The following is a 17432-nucleotide window of genomic DNA, read 5'->3' as shown; positions in this document are numbered from 1 at the left end:
TAACCAGGTATTGCAATGTCCTATTTTTAACACCTCACACTGCCATGTCTTCTATCAAACCTTCTGCATCAGGTCTGAACAGATATGCAACTACAACCAGCTTCACCAGGGCGAGACACCATGCTGCTCACTTTATAACTTAGCGGAAAATTACAACCATAAACATAGTGTAAGGGGGTTAAAATGCCCATTTCCATATTAATAAAAGGCTTTAAAAACTACACTTCATGCTTTCCATATACAGCCCTTCACTAGTGACACCAGGAAAAGCAAAAAAACAAACTACAATGATCACGTTTTATACAAGTAGCTTATTTTAAAATCGGACAAACCTGAACAGAAAATATCCTCAAACTTCCAGCCTGAAGTCCCTCGCAACTGCTGGAGAAATGCCAAGCTTCTCTGCCTCAAAGATACATATATTTATCTACAGAGCCTCTAAATATTTGCATAGAGGCTTGTCAACAGCAGCATCTTTCCCATTGGACAGACAGCAGGAGGAATGGCTCCCCCCACTGGTGGGAGGGGAACTGCACCTTCACCGCCAATGCCAGGGATCCAGGGCACGGACACTGAGCAATCGCAGGGAAGCAAATATTTGTAGCAGCATGAGCGTCGCGTTTTTCCGAAACCCCATTACTCATTCTGGAAACAGCAAGCGGGGAAAAAAAATAAATAAAAAGGGTAAGAGGGGGCAAAGTTCGAAGATTCTTCTGATGTGCAAATACGTGATGCCACCATGCCGAGTCTGAGGTTTTGCAAGAAGGCCGAGCGGAGGTGGAGGGTTAAAGGCAGCAGACTGGGAAGATGATCTGACAGGCGAGCCAGGCTTGGCAAACGTGGATTTGGAACAGGGATCCCAGCTCACATGGTCCCAGGGCTCTCTTTCCAGAACATACGCCCACAACTGGCAAGAGATGGATCCCAGAGGAAGCAGCTCTCTTCTCCAGCCCGGGAGCCACCCGATCTCAGACGCGGGGCCCGGGGGCAAGGCTAAAGGTCACACGAGCCCGTCTTCTCCAACACCCAACACCGGCATCAAACCAGAACCGACACCACCTTCTCCCACCATGAGTGCGACGAGAGGGAGAGCTACACGGCGCCATCTTGAAAAGCATGACCAGGCTGCTCTGCAAAGGGGCGTGGGCACAGGGGATGATAGGATGGGCCAGACTGTCAACCAATAAGACTCGCACCTTCCGCTGTCGCAATAAAGCCCGATCCATCATTCAGATCCCAACCATCCCGGCCACAGACTGTTCTCCACCCTGCTCTCTGGCAAGCAGTACGCAAGAACAGTTTCTACTCTACTGCAGCTAACTGCAGTGCCTCAGACTCAATGCATGTCTGCACTGTGCACTTCTTGCATGGACTACCAATTTTTTTGCTGCTATATATTCATTGTTCTCCCCAACATATTTATTGTTCTGTTTTTATTATTTATTATGTGCATGATGTACTGGTTACATTGTGTGGTGGCGTTGGCTGTACTGTGTGTGTCCTGAGAGATCAGTTCGAATAAGAATTCCAATGTACAGATGGCAATCAACTCCTCTACTCTCTATGAAGACCATGTAAATCCCGTCTGTTAATCTGTGGCAGAACGCAGTAATCATTCTGGGGCTCAGGATCTGCGCCTGTGGCTGGAAGGTTGCCGGTTTGTATCCTGCGGTCGGAGGAATCCTACTCCGTTGGGCCCCTGAGCAAGGCCCTTAACCCCAGCAGCTCCAGGGGCGCTGTATAAATGGCTGACCCTGCGCTCTGACCACAAGCCTCTCTCCCTGTCTGTGTGTCTCATGGAGAGACATCTGTGGTCTGCGAAAAGAAATTCCTAATGCAAGAAATCGTATATGGCCAATAAAGTGATCTTTATCTTATATGCTGAAATGATTAAAAACCATCCGAGTGTAGTTCAGAGAGAGAGAGGGAAATAGACCCAATGACAGGTGCTGATCAGTTCAAACAGGAACCAATCGATTGTTGTTCCAATCTTTAGGAGTTTTTTCAAGCATCAATGTAAAACTCTTTGCACAGTCGGGACACGAGGAAACCTGCGTAGAGATCTACACTGTTACAGGAACTAAACCGCGGACACATCAGGAGGGTTACTGAACACTTTTAAACTTTAAAAGCCATGTAGAAGATTTCTGCTCTGAGGGAGACAGGGCAGACAAGCCCTCTGACTTAACCTGTTCTCAGATTGCACAGTCTCCAAGCAATGGTTGTGGTGTTAAACAGTTTTGAAATAAACAACATTCCAGATAATTACATGGCGCTACTACTGTTTAAGGAACAAGCCTGTAATTTTTAATTGTTCACAACCTGTAGTGAAGTAACAGGTATAACCCTATAACAGTGTGATCACTTGGAAAAACCTTTAATCAGCTAACCTAATTTAAAATATGAATATAGTCCTGTTCTACTGAAACCAAGCTGATATCAACAATAAAATAGCTAAAGGTTTGTGAACATAATCCCTTAGGATAGTGTTTTGCGAATAGTTACTCACCAACTCGTATAACCACAGGACAGACATTAGTAATCCACCAAAGTCTGCATTAATCCTGTGTAGACTATTAATCCAACGTGACATTCATCTTTGTCAAGTGAATTGCACTTTCACAGGTGCAAAAGTAGAACATTATTGATCTCTCTTCCAATATAACATTTTCAATAGATGTTGAAAGAGAGTCATTAAAAAAATAGCACTAAGGGGTAACATCCTAAAACAACACAGGAAACTGATTTGTTTGAAAATGTAGGAGATTCTGATGTATGTAATGCACTATGTTCTATGCTTGTCCTGAAAGGACAGCCCTGCTGCAGACACACTGACCCCTCCAGGACCAGGACTGGACAGCCCTGCTGCAGACACACTGACCCCTCCAGGACCAGGACTGGACAGCCCTGCTGCAGAGCATTAAATCAAGGTTTCAGTACATTAACAACTACGCACACCCTCTAAAAACTACAGCTGCAGAGTTCAGACACATTTAGTACAGCTTTGGCCCAAAAGACCACTGGCCCAAATTTGTGACTGTATCATCTCCAGTCGCATCAGGAATCGGGAGCATCGGTTTCTGAATGGACACAGAACCAGGTTTCATGCTGAAGAGGTGAGAAAGTTAATTCCGAAGACAGCATGCACTGCTCATAAGGGCCATTATTGCAATGGAGCACAATCAATATTTTCAGCTCACAGTCGGGGAGTCTGTTCGCCAGTGCTCTGGAGGGAGGGTGTGTGGACACTAATCTGGACGGCACAGATCCAAGGTCGTATAGACAGGGACTGCCGGCTTTCAATAATTCCAGCACGTCCGTCCTTATCTGCATCCGAAACTGTGAGTCCCCCCTAGACCACACCCATGCCTTCCGATTAAAAGGTAGGAATGCTTTGCGGCGACTACACATTTCTTCAAAACTAAAGAGCAGCATTAAGACCTGCTAATATGTTCAGCAATGATCATTCCCCTATCCAACAAAAGCGCAGAATTTACCTGAGGATATTTTGTTATGGTTGCACAATTAGGAGTCACTTGAAATCGCTGCTCTGGAATCCGTCCACAGGAGTGAGTTTGTGTACATTTGCGATGATGCGTGGTTGTTAGAAACTCTGCTTACGAGGGACTGGTGCTGCATGCAGATAAGAGTGCAAAAGCATCCACTTCTGTGGTTGTTAGCGAGTCACACTGGGCGTGCCCTAGTTTCTAGTTCATTTAAAGAAGTAGTCTAGTAAGTACTAAAAGACAGTGCTCTGTGTATGCTAGCCAGAATGCAGAATCCCTGCGAGGGGTAAAACGCATTATGCATGCTTATGGACAAGCCGTGTATGTACGCAAGTGTGACTCACAGTGACACCAACAGTGGCCCTAATGCCAATCCCTGATGTACACCTCTAATTATGTAACCCAGATTTGAGTATTCATGCCTTCTCTACAAGATCCTGAGATCAATTAACTACTTACTAGCCCACAGGCTAGATGTGCCAAATGGTCTCCTTTCATTCATAACACATCATACGTTACATTAAATGTTTTATGAACTGATTAACTTTGATTAGTCCTTATTCCAAAAAGACTGGAATGTCTACAGCCTACAACTTTCGAATGAACCTTCAATGAGGAACTTAATCAAAAAGCCTTCTGAAAATTTAAGTACCCCATACGCGCTGTGCTCATATCCATTTCCGCTGTTGCTCGAACAAGTCTACCTCCTTTTTTTTTTTAAAACCCACGCCGACTACTCCCCAGAATCCCTTTGCCATACAGATGATCCTCTAGTTTAATTCTAATTACTGTTTCCATAACCTTACATGTAATTGAAGTATGGCGTATTGGTCTATAATTACTTGTTTCAGTTTTGTCACCCTTTTTACAGATGGATGCTACATTAGCAATTTTCCAGTCAGTGGGTATTACCCCTGTCTCCAGAGACTGCTGGAAGAGTCTGTTAACGGTCTATGTATAACATCTCGTTTCCTTTGGAACAATTGGTAGAATACCATCAGGCCCTGGGGATTTGTCTTAAGTGCTTTTAGCGACTGTAACCCATCTGCCTCTATGCTAATTGCATACAGAGGGATGTTATCCATTTCTTCTTTGGTAAATACTTAAAAGGAATATTTATTAGGCATTTCCCTTTAACAGTTAAAGAAGTCCCATTTTAAAATGCAAGACAACCTTTTATCTTTTACCTTTCTTCAGCTCCTAATGTTATCATCTTTTCCATCTCCGCTTTTTAAATACGTTTTTTTAACTTGTGTCATCAGTTCATTGATTCTTTTCCCTTAATCAGATTCTGCTTTTTTAATCTTCTAATAAAACACCTTCTTTCCATCTATATATATATATTTTCATAATGGATTTATTCAACCCAATAGCTCACTGCTTTGCTTACTCTTAGGATAAATCTCTTTTGTACCTCAAGCACAATATTTGTATCCATTTTCTACCCATTTCAAACGTCTTGGGTAGAATAGGATTTCTCAACTCTTTTGCATTCTTTCACAGTATGCTTTCCTGAAATCCTGACCCTCTGAGTGGACCCTACCTAGAGTTTTGAAGCATTATTTTCTTTTGAAGCATTAAGCTTCGATGCTTTGAACCACATTATGATCACAGAACCATTATGGTTTTCTTCTCTCCTTACTCCGTTTGGAAACGCTAGATCAAAGCACACATTTTGTCTAGTAGCTGCACTGACAAAATGAGCAAGGAAGCAGCAGTCAAATTACTACAAGCCCAGACAAGGCAGAAATAAAACAATTCAACCAGCTTGTTGTGTTTCATCAAGTGCTGCGGATTCAGAAACCATTCTGCTACTTTAAAATGGACTTAAACTGGAGATTAAAAGAGACACAAATAATATGGCTTGGAATTTCTTTCCAGGAATTTGGAGAGAAATCCAAACGGATGGGTAAAAGATTCATCTGCAGTCAGGTATTTGGAAGAAAAGAAGTTTCTGCATATGGGCAAATCTTAAGAAGTGCAACAGCAATTCATGAGGACTAAGTCATGATTGAGGACTGTGCAGAACTCTTCTGTTTAGAGATTAGTACCAGAATTGTAAAGCGTGTTAATAAAATTACCCTCATAGTACTGGCATGAAGTGCAGTTGAAAAGAATAGGTAAAAGTAACACAATGCAATTATTGCTTAATGAATACACATACCCTGGCTTGATGCGAAACTAAATCAATTTCTCAAAAACACACGGCTCAAAATACCAAAATATCACGCTACCTATAACTGGAAGAGCCACGGGACATATTCTTGAACTACAGATACAGTACAAACATTTCAGATGTTTATTTATTGCACACACAAAAAATGTATTGTGGCATGAGCCCCTTCTTGACTTAAAGCGCCTCGGCATCTCCTGGTTTTAATTCTTCTATTCTGCAAGTCAGATATTCTCTTAAATCGGTCAGAATGACAATGGTGTCCAAGCCTTCAGCTAAAGAGGGGTTTGAGTTCCCTCTGGATCGATCCGGGGATTGGGGAGCTGAAAGGTCTTGCATTCAAACTATCATACAACACTGAATGTTTATTGCTTGGTCAACCTCGAGTACTTTTGAGTGAACACAATGTATGATAAGCATCAGAAGGAATGCATCATTCAATGGGGGAGATGAAAACGTGATGTTATGGAATAATAATAATAGCTTACACTTATATAGCGCTTTTCTGGACACCCCACTCAAAGCGTGTGCCAGTACACTCCCCACACACCAGCTCTCAGTGGGGAGGAGAACAGAGTGATGAAGCCAACTCATAGATGGGGATTATTAGGAGGCCATGATTGGTAAGGGCCAATGGGAAATTAGAATGAGAATGGACACCCTACCCACCAGACTTGAGCCCCATCAAACATCTGTGGGATGGTGGACAGTGGTATCTAGAGCTCAGAGACCAGCGAACAGGTACATGCATGCACAGACTCCATGAGCGTCAGGAGACGGGATCCCACAAGCCACTGCAAACCGATGGAAAGCTTGCTTCTTTCCGCTTTCTCAGGTAGAAGGCTCATTTGCTACTGCCAAGAGACTCCCACAATCAGCAATAGGAAAGTACTTCTGTTGTATCTAGTCATTAAATGTCTGCGGACCTACTTCAAACCAAAGTCCGTTTTTGTTCTCCACAATCCCGAGAGATAAACCCGCTCCTTGTGGAACGCATTTGTATTTTCGTGTTGCAACTCGTTTCTTTTCCGTTATTGTAAGCCTATTACCGTCGATCCGAGATGTCCCAGGCGGAACGCAAGGAGCTTCTGTCCCATCAAACCTCAGACTCTGGTGGTGGTCACACATCGGAGACCTTTCAGGAGTCGCCCACTGACTTTAACCTGGGACCGTTTACTTTGAAAGCCACAGCGTTCGGCACCGGCCAGCTTCTGCGGCTCGAAGCTCTTATCCAGACGCACAGGTGGCCATGTCCCGAGCGAAAAGGACCAGCCGCCGGGACATCACCCATGCCGAATCGGAGTCCGATGCCTGCTCAGCCATTTTTCTGCGGTTTCCTTCGTTTCGAAATCTCGGCGCGGCGATCATTGCAAAGGGGGTTCCAAGAAATTGTTTCTCCCGCCTGCTCTGCTGCGTCCTGCAGTTTCGCCAGAGGACAGGATGCACTGGGGGGGGGGGCTGCCGGTTCGTTACAAACCCAGGAGAGCAAGCAGCGTTTGCAAGATAACGAGAAAACCGCGCAAGCGGCTTCCCACATTGGCGTTCTGTTTGAACCCTAATTAGACACAAGGCCGTCCTGTCTATCGCGTGCATGGGAATGATATTTCTTATCAGCCATGCCTGAGAAAGCAGTCTGTTCATGCATAATGAGGAGATTTGCTGCCAACTGATTTGAACACGGGAGGCGAGACAATCTCAATGCTGGTAACATTAATCGGGAGAATTTAGATGAAAAACAGAACTTCTTCATACATGGACATTCCCTTCCCTTTACCTGCAAAGTTACTGGTGCACGACAACTACAGCTTCCAGCAAATAGTGCGGAAGGCTAATATAATCACCGACTGTCGTGACCAGCCCTTGCACAGTGAATCAGAGCTCCGCCCATCTAGGCTGAGATTTAGACTCAATTGAGATTCAAGTGCAACAGAACTAAGTTATCCTGTATTCCCAGGGTGATTAGCCTGCTTAATTTGGACAACGGACTGTATTTTTTTTTCTCTCTCTGCATACATGAGTGTCTCTTATTTGCCAATGGGCTCAAGGCATTGTGTAATGCGTTCTGTCTTTTACCTGCCTGCCAAGCCAATTTCCTATCTGGGACATGAAAAGGAAGTAATTAAAAAAAAATTAAAAGTACTGGGGCACTCAGTCACCTTCACCTGCGTTGCAGGAGAATGCCAATCATCCTAACACACCGTAACCAGGGTCTGTAAAACTGTTTTTCTTACGGAAAGTTACCAGGGCCTGTTACACAGGAGATCTTACTCAACATCATATCCCACAAGGGTCTCCACGCAGGATTTCGGCTGACCACATGAGTACCATTAGACCAGTGGGAAAATAAAAACCCATTAAAGGCAGGCTAGGCTGGCTGCAGTCCAGAACAAAAACAGGGCAGTAAAAAAAAAAAAACCTGCAGTGGGAATAAAGCTGGAGTCGTGAGAGGGGAGGGTGGTCCACTTCTTTAGAAAATGAACAAAAAGAGGGGAAAAAAAAGCCCAGTCTGTGGACTGAGGAATGAGGTGAATGAATAAACATCCTGTTAATAAAGTCGAGTCGGGGAGCTCTTCAAAAAGGATCCGTCAACAAAACTCAAATACAACCCCCCCCCACCAAAAAAAAATATTCAAAGCAGAACCACAGATCAGAAGTACTGCAATTACGATGCAAAGCCAAGACAGAGGTGGCACCGCTATCGGAACATTTTAACTACTTAACTTTTTTTTTTTAATTAAAAACTCGCTCCCAGGATTGAAATGAGAATTCCTCATAGCGCTTTCCTGGACACTCCACTCCAAGTGCTGTACAGGTCATGGGGATCCCCTCCACCACCACCACCAGTGTGCAGCCCCCACCTGGATGATGCGACGGCAGCCTGAGTGCGCCAGAACTCACCACACACCAGCTCTCACTGGGGAGGAGAGCAGAGTGATGAAGCCAGTTCAGAGAGGGGGATTATTAGGAGGCCATGACTGGTAAAGGCCAGGGGGAGATTTGGTCTGGACACCCCTACTCTTTTTGAGAAACGCCCTGGGATTTTTAATGACCACAGAGAGTCAGGACCTCGGTTTTACATTTCATCAGAAGGACGGCATCTTTTTTTACACTGCAGTGTCCCCGTCTCTATACTGGGGCATTGGGACCTACATAGACGGCAGGGTGAGCGCTCCCTGCATTGAACCGATTACTGATGGGTAACTGAGTCAGAAAGATGTAGACGATCAAGAATCCCTTGGCCCCGTTCAGTGAAATCCACACCACAGCAGGAGGGCCGAACTGAACAGGGTACAGCAGGAATTTCAGATGTTTGGTTGAACAGCTGGAGCCACTTAAAGGTCTGGGGCTCCCAGTCCTAGTCCTGCAGCCCCAACACACACACCTCCTGGTTTCTGTTTCAGCCAGATCTGAGTTACTCAGCTGAACCCTTCCTGAACGAGATCAATCTGCGCCGTCTTCAACTCTTAAAAACACGCCGGAGCTGGCCCTTCAAGTGATTGCATTTCGGAAGGAAAACGCCAATCAACCAACTTGCTGGATGATTAAAGGGGAACTGCAGTCCCAATTTCTCGGACCGGTTCTTAAATCTCGGCAACCAAATAAATTCATCGGCAGGATCGCGAAATTGGACCAAACTCCAAATGAAGCGCAAAATCGTCAACGTTGTGAAAGCACCGTGGAGTTGCCATGTCGTCCTGAATCGCGACAGGAAGCAGCCCTTCCTGCTCACTAGTCCCTGTAGGGACTGCTGAAATGTGATGGACGAGCGAATAAAACACAGGCAGACATTTCACTGCAGAGATGTTCCAACGTGATCTGCATGCAGGGTGGACAAGCACGGAGTATTTGTCAGCAAACTCGCCTCAAAATCGAGAGCAATATTTCTACGGGATTAAAACAAATGTGCTGACAAGCCTGCATGTTTCCAGTGTAATGGGGCCGCTTCACCTCACTGGAAGATTTGTTGCCTCGTTCTGAATCGCAGACAATGACAGCAACATGGCACTGCGCTCACTTGGAAATTGAATCTATTTGGTGATGTAAATTGGCAGTGATACACGTGACTGTGTATATTTTACTTTCACCAGGTCTGAAATGCACTCATCGATGCCGGTTCTTTCTAACCCACTAAATACAAAAATAGCATTGCAGTTCTCCTTTAATGCTTCGGTTAGGTAATAAAGCCAGGCTTGAATGAAGCCCAGCAGGTGTGTGGCCCTCCAGGACTAGAATTGAGAACCCCTGACCAAGCAGAGAGATGAAACTTTTGGCTTCTGAGGGAGAAATCATCCCTCCTTCCTGCCAACCCATGTTCTTGCTTGGAGCATTCCTATAAATATACAAAAAACAGACAACAATGATAGTGTGGCACAGCGATTGATACGTTGGTAAGACTCAGCGCCAGCACTGCCAGAGAGTTTGATCTTCTCACTGCCCTGGAAAAGAAAGCTCATATGGGCCAGCAGCCATGCCACTCTGCAACTCACAACTGGCAGCCCACTGAAGCTCAGCAGGTGTGAGCCTGGTCAGTGCCTGGATGGGAGACCTCCTGGGAAAAACTAAGGTTGCTGCTGGAGTTGTTCGTGGGGCCAGTAGGGGGCGCTCATAATGACGGGGACACTATACCGTAAACAGGCGACGTCCTACAGATGAGACGTAAAACCGAGGTCCTGACTCTCTGTGGTCATTAAAATCCCAGGGCGATTCTTGAAAAAGAGTAGGGGTGTAACCCAGGCGTCCTGGCCAAATTTCCCATTGGCCCTTACCAATCATGGCCTCCTAATAATCTCTTGCTCTTACACTGCTCTCCTCCCCACTGGTGTGTGATGAGCGTTCTGGCGCACTATGGCTGCCGTCGCATCATCTAGGTGGGGCTGCACACTGGTGGTGAGAGTGGGATTCCCCATTACCTGTAAAGCGCTTTGAGGGGGGGGGGAGGGGGCTTGACACAGATTTAATAATAACCTCCTTTTAACCCAAGGAAAGAACCGAGAACCAACAAATTCTCATTTTCATAAACGGCCACAGTCAAGAGAAAAACCAAAGGGCTTTGTCCTGTTATTGAAGACTACTACTACTAATGTTTCAGAACTATTAACATTTGGCACGGAGGCTCCAGTCAACGTCTGCCGCAAGATGAAAAGATTTACTGTGAAGAAACTTTGGGCTGAGCAAGTCTAAGTAGGTCATCGGATTGTGAATCTTGAGATCAGATACAAGAGCAAGATATACAGTAGCATGAGGGAGAAAGCCGAGAACTGGTAAGAAATAGGTATCAATGAACAAATATGTCTTGTGAGTCAGGAAGACCAGGCTGTCACACGGTAAAGCCCATAGCGGTGCTTACTGAAAGGACAACCAGGGAAAAGCCGATTCCTGAATAATATAAAATATTAAGATTGCCAAGAACTGGCAGAATTGATAATGTGACAAGAATATAGCTAGCAGCTAGATCAACCTGCAGCTCCCAGCTAGCAGCCCACTGAGGCTCAGCAGGTGTGAGCCTGGCCAGTACCTGGAGGGGAGACCTTCCACCCACTCCAGCAGATGTGATGTCAGCAAACACCAGTGGGCCTGCTACAAAAGAATGCATGAAATTATCAAAGCGGACAATGATGTGCGCTTGCTGCTCTTATCAAAGACAAGTTTCTTTAATACAGAGCATCAGACGGACTCTCTTTGACATTGAGGAGTAGCTCAGGAGGACTTTCGTCGCTGGTGCACTAATGCGCTCTTTTACGCGCTACAAAAGATGACAGGGTTCCTCTACACCTTCCAATAAATCAACCCAACCATTTCCGCCCTTGACAAGAGCCCCCAAAACGTTTCAAATGATTCAGTCGATGGCCTCCGGCACACAAACGAACTACAAAGCCTTTTGGGAAAATATACATTTGCAGAGAAACCAAGCGGCACCAGTACAGATCTGATCCTTTGCGCCTCACAAGGTGGACTGTAACTTTGTGGAGATTTTTAAGCTTGACTGCAGAAAACAGATACTTACGCACCAAAGTCTCATTCAGCAGCTTTGGTAGATCCTACTGAAGATGAGGGGAGGGCGAATGTTTTAAGGGCTAGTTTGGGGTAACTCTCCTAGCTGAAGGAGCAGCAGCCTGCCTTTAAGGATGAGGCTGACCGAACCCCTCCTCACTTTCACAAGGACTGAAACAGAGGTGCAAGAGAGAGGTTTAGGAGGTGAGAGATGTACAGTATATAAATACACACACACACTAACAGGGCGGAAGCAGGAGGCGGCGAGATTACGATCTGACCTTCCTCTTGAACTTCTCTTATAAACTCCATTTGCAGGACACACTTCAGTTCTTATACGGTACGAAGGGCAATTTCACCTCCATATTGAGAGGCGAGCATTTACACTTATAAGTCGTTTACAATTGACTTCCAGGGGGTAAAATGTTTGGAAAATGATCGAACCAGATTAAATCGCTGGAAGATCCAGACAAGCAAACTTTTTACAGATACGTTTATGTGACAACAGCAGAATGCCCTGGTACAAATCACCCTCTTGGTGACGGAGTACAGCACACTAGCGAGATTGGGAGAATTAGGCTCATGCTCCTGATTGGACGAAGGAAGTCAAGTATGAAACTCTCTGACCCAGGATCATCTGTGTCTGTGCTCACTCCACCCACTCCAGCGGCAGCAGGGTGAAACGAGGCGGAGACAGAGAGCAGGAAGTGCAGAGCAGCCAGGAAACGGCCAGCGCCAAGCCGACGGCTTCTGTTTCAGCTTCGTAGTCAACCTGGCTGCGAGGGCATGAGCGACTGGGACATGTGCAGCGCAGTGGAGAAGGTGGCATGCTGGGTAATGTTGGCGTTGTGGTTTATTCATTCAGCCTTGCGTACGCAGAGCCCTGTCAGATTAAAATGCCCCCCCCCCCCACACACCCACCAGACACTATAAACCCAAGCTGGCTGATATGGATGTGGATGAAGGTGATCCGTTTCGCGCGGGGTGTTTTTCTGCCATTACACAACTACCAGATTGGTATTCCTCATTTACACTTCACGAGGCCCTGTGCATGTTCCAGACATTGGAGCAGGGCTTATGACGGCTCTCTCCTCTCCCTAGCAACGTGCCCCACCACGACCAGACACGGAACTCACACCAGTCCAGAAGCCATCCCGCTCACTGCAGGTTCACTGCCAAGCAGCACCAGGGTTCTGCAAAATCAGGGGCAAACGCAGAAATGCTGCATAATCAGATGTAACAAGGAAACGTGAAATGAGGATGCAGCATATTCTCATTACCATTGTAAGATTTTTCTTCCCTATAATTAAATATGGCAACATTACACCAGAAACACAGATTGTACTTCAAACTCAAGACATTCCGAACAGGAGGCACTTGGGCGTATTGGGACAGATTGCCAAGACATGAATGCTGAATCACTGGGCCCATTCAAGCAGTGTCTCTCCTTGGATCATTAAGCTACTAACAAGCCAGATAAACCAGCTCTTTCATCAGCTCGGCACACTGAGCACAAACGCTGCTCAGGGCGGCCATCTTGCAACCTGCGGGCTACGACAACTACGCCCACCACCGCCCCCAAAACCCACCACCGCCCCCAAAACCGGCATTAAAACTACTTATTGATTACTGATTAACAAGCCATGCTCCAGATTGAAAAGAAAAAGCTGTGGACATCTGTTTTGTAGCTCATTAGTAAAATACCATTATCCAGCACATTTGCAGCAATCTACGGGAATTTCAACAGATGAAGACAGAGGCCTGCGAAGGCTCAGATACTTTACTGAGATCTCTCTCTCACACACACACACAGCCCCAGAGACCAGCCAGTGAAACTAAGGGGTTCCCAGCCTTTTATAACATTTCTTTCAGCTTGCAGAACACAGGACATAGGACCTGATTGGGTTACAACAGAACAGAATGGTTAACTTAGTGCAAACAGATGGCATAACTTTTATTACGCAATTGGAACTTTTTGCTTGTAAAGGTTAAATCATTTTATGTTGACGAGCCTGTATTCCACTTCTCTTTTCGGTAGCTGTACATCGCCGTGTGAGGTTGGAGGACGAGATTGTGCCTTTTAGAAATAATTCTTCTGTTGCTCCCACTCGCTGGCAACACATGTTGTGAAATAGTCAAGACAAGAACAGAAATAGACATGGAGCTGTGGAATACAGTGCAACACTGCTCAGGCATGTCTGAAATAATTGGGCTTCTGCATAAATCCGGCAGATTTGTTCTCCTAACAGTCACACGCAGAGTCATTGAGAAAATGGAAGGCCACAGAGACATGCTTGGCTCAGACGGACACTCGCAGCTCAACCTACCCATTCGTTCCGAATCCTGGGGTGAGTCACGCCAACCTGGAGCCTCTCCCAGACCCACAGGACACAAGGCAGGACTGCACCCAGGAGCACGATGCTCGTGCGAGGTTGTGCTCACCCACACAGGCACCGACCAGCAGCTTGCCTTTGCAAACAAATGCATGCCCTGGGCCTTATCCACCAGGGCTTTGGAGCAGCGCGCTCGAGAGAGACGCACGGCAGTCTTTCTCCGTCGAGCTGCTCCCACATGTATTCTATGGGGGCCACAACTCCAGCAGCTGAAGCCCCTCTTTAAGTCACAACGGCAGCGTTTCTCGGAGGTCTGAACTTCGCAAGCAAAGGGCCGTTAAGAGTATCGGACCTCTTCCTGGTGGTCTTCTTCAAGCCCAACAGTCAGAATGAAAACCCGAAGGAGTACCCCCACAGGACCGGGAACGGCCATTAAGCCTTCACACGAGTGAGCCCTCCACACCTGCCAGAAACCGCCCAGGTTCCCGAAGCTCAAACCTTCGAATATTTTAAAAGAAGGGGGTGTGATAAGATCCCTGAATCAATCGGCAAAAAAAAACTCTCTCTCATTTCTCTCTCGCGAGTGGAAACTTATCTTGATGCCACCCCCAGCAGCAATTGTTCTCCAGAAATTCCAGCATTATATTTAGAATGCCGATTGTATTCTCTGAAGCCTGGTGGATGAATAATGTACAGCACCGTCGCCTGTTCTGTATCTGCTCCCTGAAAGGAAAGTGGGCTCTAATTCTGCGGATATTGTTATTTTGGGGGCAGAATGACATTTGCTCCAACGTCACAAGAGGGAATACTCCCACTCGCCCGCTTGAAACCACCTTCCCCCTACGTCTGCATCGGGCCGGGCCTACACAGTCAAGCACAGACCTTGCCTTGTGCTGTAAAAGCCAGGAACTGATACAGTAACAGGCAGAGATGCCCCCGACACAGCTAGACCGAATTAAAGACTGTCGACTGCCCGGGCTGCTACTTGAATTTGGGTGCCTCACACGCATGACAAGAGCAAACGAGGAGTTAAAACAGCAGAAGTCACGGCACACAAACCTCCATCCAAGTTTAAAACCGAAGTTTTGGTTTTGAAAGTAACCAGAGACGATGTTTTCTAGCTCACAGCAGACGTAAAGCTACATTACACAAGGTATCAGCAAAGCAGGCCTATATTACCATATGGGGTGGATGGAAGAACTTTGGCTCATATTTTGATGCCCTATTTTCTCCATAAAAAGTCCATTTGTCTCGCATAAACATAATTGTGAGATAAAAGACACTGCGTAGCGTTTTAAATCAAGGAGCCAGCACCTGATACCAAACGCGTCGTGGTTTGCCACAACACTGGGGGGGATGAAAGAGGCGTCGACAGCCTTGCAATTCGAAAACTGTCACATTACCGAGGCCTCTCATCTGCGTAACCGGCATGACATCCCTAAGTAACACACCACAGCGCAGCTAATGCTGTGGACATTTTAGGTCCAACCACGACAGCACATACAGTAAATGAGAGGAAGAGCCGTGCGCATCATCCCCCAGGTGCAGTCTTACCGACGACAACAGTTCGCTACCTTCTGGCGAAGCGGTCTGGCCCCCAAAAACAAAGGTTTTGGTCACGAAAATCGCTTCTATTTTGCTGGTACACTAGAGGAAGTGCTTACATTTTGTAACCGCTACTACGGTGTTCCTATAACGCAGACCAGGAGGGGACGGATGCAGAACCGCGGTTTTTTTTTTTGGGTTGTTGTTGTTGTTGCGTTTTGCCAATAAAAAGGCTTTTCCTAGAGATTTCTCGTCCCCAGCTCTGGCACAGCGGGTCTGCAGAGCCAAGAATGATCTGGAACGCGTCCAGATGTAGAACACAGAGGAGGAAAAAAAGGCACAGAAGGAGAGATACCCAACCTCCGCGCACAGTGTTACAAAATGCGTAATAATATAACCCCCCCCAGCCAGCCTTAAGCAGCTATGGCTTAAAATCCCCATCATGTCACCGGGGAAGGTAACATTTTGTGAGCCACGGACTTGCAGTGCACGTGCCCTTTTCGCCTGAGCTTCCTTCATTTTAATATTAACCCCCCCCACACACACACACACCCACCCCCCCGTAACATCGTCCAATTTACTCGAAAATAACCATCGCCAGACTTTCAAGCAAGATGCCTTCGGAACTCCTGGCTGTGCTAGCTACGCCGATGAAAGGGGGCTCCGTCTCCCCCAGCACCTCCACCATTCTCTTGTATAAACGGATATACACACCCACACATCAAGAGCAAACAGCAGGGGGTACACACACACACAACACACACCCCCTCCAAAACAAAACACACACACACACTTACCCATCGCCTGTGTTGGGTGGATTAGAGATTCATTGCAGATGAGGAGCGGGTCTTGAGATCGCGGTGGAGGAAAAAACGTTGACGAGGCTGCCGTCTGGCTTCGCCGGCGCTCGGTTATTTCCTCGGCGGACGAGTCTCTCGCAGCCGCGCCGCCGCATCGCTCGGGCTGTGCGGCAAACATACAACGCGGGCGGCTCGGCTCAAAAGCCCGCTCCCTCCTGAGCCCGAGGAGTCAAGCCGCCGGTCGCTCGGTCCCCTTTAAAGCGCGTATTCGGATATGAATTAATAATGATGCCATTCGCGGAAAGCTCTCGTTTTAAAGACGCTCGCCCACGCCGCGTCTTTACGCCTCCCCGCGGGTTCGAAAATAAGTACGGGGCTTTTTTTTTGAAACAAAAAATAAAAAAAAGAGAGGGGGAGAAAAATGCTTTTCCTCTTCTTGTTGTTGTTACGCCGCTTTTATGGGTCCCCTTATCTCCGTTCCAACCCCCCGTCCCTCCGTAAGACTCGTCCCACTGTTTTCTACTCTGAAAATGACGCCTTTTCCGCTCATATAAAATCCAGACCCCCCCCATATCCCTCCCCCACTTATCTCTCTCCCTCTCTCTCTCTCTCTTACTCCCCCCTTATGTTTTTTTTTCCTTCTGTTCCCAAAAGACCGGGAGAGGAGAAGAGAGTGGTTGGGGGGGTTGCGGGAGACACCTCCTCCCGCCTCTGTTGCTTATCGGGGAAAAGAGAAAGAGAAAGAACCGCCGGAGTCACAGAAAAAGACATATTCTGCAACGGTGAAAAAAGCTGCTAGCGGTCGCTTCGTTTCATTTTATTTTGGGGGGGGGCACAATTCAGAAACGCAGATCCGCCTTTGCGGGTTTTTATTTATAATCCCTCGATTGTACACCCGTGTTGCGTCGCTGCACATTTTCAAAGTCACCTTAGCCGAGGGGTAGGGGGGGGGGAGTGTCGACCCTTTAGTTGGTGATTAAAAGGGAACTAAAAAACACAAACGGAAACCACGCTTAGCGGGCTGGTTTTCTTCACCTGTATTTGACGAAGGAAGGCGACTGCGGACCACGAGGGAATATCAGGG

At 46.7% G+C, this 17432-nt stretch overlaps 1 protein-coding gene across 1 annotated transcript in view; it reads right to left on the bottom strand.

The window, feature by feature from the left end:
* Positions 1-16929, bottom strand: part of mgat3b (beta-1,4-mannosyl-glycoprotein 4-beta-N-acetylglucosaminyltransferase b) — a 55283-nt gene extending 38354 nt beyond the window's left edge. Inside the window, exon 1 of the mRNA XM_088606557.1 lies at positions 16346-16929. The gene's annotated coding sequence lies outside the window, so the exon portion shown is untranslated. The remainder of the gene's footprint in view (positions 1-16345) is intronic.
* Between the last annotated feature and the right edge of the window lie 503 nt (positions 16930-17432).

This window comes from Lepisosteus platostomus, chromosome 14 (genome assembly GCF_059453375.1).
Source record: "Lepisosteus platostomus isolate fLepPlt1 chromosome 14, fLepPlt1.hap1, whole genome shotgun sequence".
In the NCBI taxonomy this organism is placed as follows: Eukaryota; Metazoa; Chordata; class Actinopteri; order Semionotiformes; family Lepisosteidae; genus Lepisosteus; species Lepisosteus platostomus.
This window is presented reverse-complemented; position numbering and strand designations above follow the sequence as displayed.